Genomic DNA, 2,426 nt, shown 5'->3' with positions numbered 1-2,426 from the left:
GACCAAATTTTTGCTATGGGGCAAAAATTTAAGGAAAGAGGGAGTAGCTTTTAATACAACATAAAATTGGTTATTAAGTAAAGAGAAACTTTAAATAGCTATAATTGACAAATTTTCCTTCAAATTAAGTAAAATTGATTATTCAATATTATTAACATTAATTTTATAGCAAGTTGGTGTTAATAATAGTAAGGCCATGTTTGATTCACCTTAATTTTGCTGAATTGAAATTATTTTTACTAAACTGAACTTATGTTTAATGAACTGAACTTAATTTTACTGAACTGAAATTATTTTTACTGAACTGAAATTATTTTTACTGATTTCTATTATAATTCTTCTTTAAGAAAACTAAATTTTACTGAACTGAACTTAATTTTACTGAACTGAAATTAATTTTGCGGAACTGAACTTATTTTTACTGAAATGAAATTATTTATACTTAATATTATTTTTTTAAGGTGAAGAGAATAGGGCCTAAAACAACATATAATTGGTGCTAATGAGAGTAATTTTTTGACAGGATTTGCGCAAGGGTGAAAAGTAGAGTACGCGGCATACACGTAGCCCATGTGAAGTAAATTACGATATCAACGCGGATAATCTATCTAACATTATCTATTTACACATCTCGTACTAAAATAATTATTATATCATCCTATCCAAAGTTTACAAGTTGCATAAGAATAAAAAGATATTAAAATTTATTAATATAATAAATGAAAAGAGATATTATTTTCAACTAAAAAAAAGAAAGAGAATTCGTTTTATGAGCCTATAAATACTTACCACCCCAAGATGTAATAATTCATTCATATAAACCATATAATACATACATCATCAAACATCATCCAAATCACAAAGAAAAAATGGCAGGTTTCATTGAAAAGATAGGAGAGAAACTTCATATGGGAGGTGACAAGAAAGATGAGCATCATAAGAAAGATGATGGTCATCATAGCAAAGATGGTGAACATAAAGAAGGAGGAATGATGTCTAAGATCCTTGGTCATGGTGATGATCATAAGAAACATGATGGTGATCATCATAAAGATCATGATAAACATGATGGTAAGGATCATAAAAAAGATGATGGTCATGGTGAGAAGAAGAAAAAGTAGGATAAGAAGAAGAAGGAACATGGTCATGATCATGATGGTAGCAGCAGCAGCGGCAGCGACAGCGATTAGATCATCGCCATCATCATCCGCTCGTCTAAGGTAGTTTTTTATTTATTTATTTTATTAAATCTAAGGTGTTATAATCTGAAGATAGAACTTAAAAGTAATTTTTATGTCCGTGTTAGTTGACTTTTAATTATGGGCATAATATATTTGATAATTAATTTGTAATTAAGCATGGATTTGTCTGTTGAAAAAAAAAATGACTATTTACTCGTAACGGAGAGAGTATTATATATTACTCGCAACAAAAAAGTATTATTTATTAGACATAAAATATTCCTTTGTTGCGAGTAATATGTAATGAAGGGAGTATTTATTTTTAAAGGTATTTCGTAATTGTTTTGTTATCACACCAATAGATCTAATCAAATACATATGAATTAAATATATATGGAGCAGAGATTCGGAGTAGTTGACATTTGTAATTTAAAGCACTTTGTTATAAGTCCATACTACTCCAGGCCATCCAGCTATCCAATCTCATTTGATACTACCTCCGTTTCAATGTAATGGTTGAACTTTAAATTTCTCATTTTGACGATTGTTTGTGATCCATGAAAAAATTTAGTTAGCTAAGTGAGATCTTGTTATATTAGACTCAATTTGCATATTTAGTTATCAAATAATATTATATCTTCTACTAGTACATACTAATAAGTGAATAATTTTTTACATTGACAAGTATAAAATTAAAAGCGTAACTATATGAACATATGGTATTAATTCTAATAAAATCTCAATGTTTTGCAGATCCTAAGTATGAGAGAATAAATGAAAGGAGCTAGTAGAAGCCGTAATTACATTGTTTACACAGAAATGGAGAAATTACTTACGAGTTACCTCGTTTTAGCTATCCATTTCTTAACATTGTTTGTAGGAAACTTCTTTTTTTTTTTTTTTTTTTTTTTTAAATTGTGGATTTTATCCATGAATATGTGTAAAAGCTCTTTCTTTTTAAAAGAAAAGGGTTTGTTCTTGTAATCTCTTATCTATTATTATAATGATATAAATATAATCTCATGTTTGCTTTATTTGAGATTGGTTCGTGAATTTACCGACGATTTCTTTGTTTAGATTATGCAAAAAAATTAATATATCGCACCGACTATATCGCACATCGCGGAGATCACAAATTAAATTGCTTGGGTTTTTCTGGGGACGGGAGGGTAAGGGTTACACATACAATTGTTGTATGTGGTCTCTACATACAACTCTAATTTATCATATTTTTATTGATTAAAA

The 2,426-nt window shown here is 28.4% G+C and overlaps 1 long non-coding RNA gene across 1 annotated transcript; it reads left to right on the top strand.

Moving 5' to 3' along the window:
* The first annotated feature begins 544 nt into the window (after nucleotides 1-544).
* LOC145597262 (uncharacterized) lies at nucleotides 545-2,215 on the top strand. The gene is made up of 2 exons (XR_014103311.1): nucleotides 545-1,220; nucleotides 1,935-2,215. It is a non-coding gene; the product is annotated as an uncharacterized LOC145597262 (long non-coding RNA).
* The last annotated feature ends 211 nt before the right edge of the window (nucleotides 2,216-2,426 follow it).

This window comes from Chenopodium album, chromosome 2, assembly GCF_948465745.1.
Source record: "Chenopodium album chromosome 2, dcCheAlbu1.1, whole genome shotgun sequence".
NCBI lineage: Eukaryota > Viridiplantae > Streptophyta > Magnoliopsida > Caryophyllales > Amaranthaceae > Chenopodium > Chenopodium album.
Note: the sequence above shows the minus strand (reverse complement) of the source record. Positions and strands in the feature narration are given on the sequence as shown.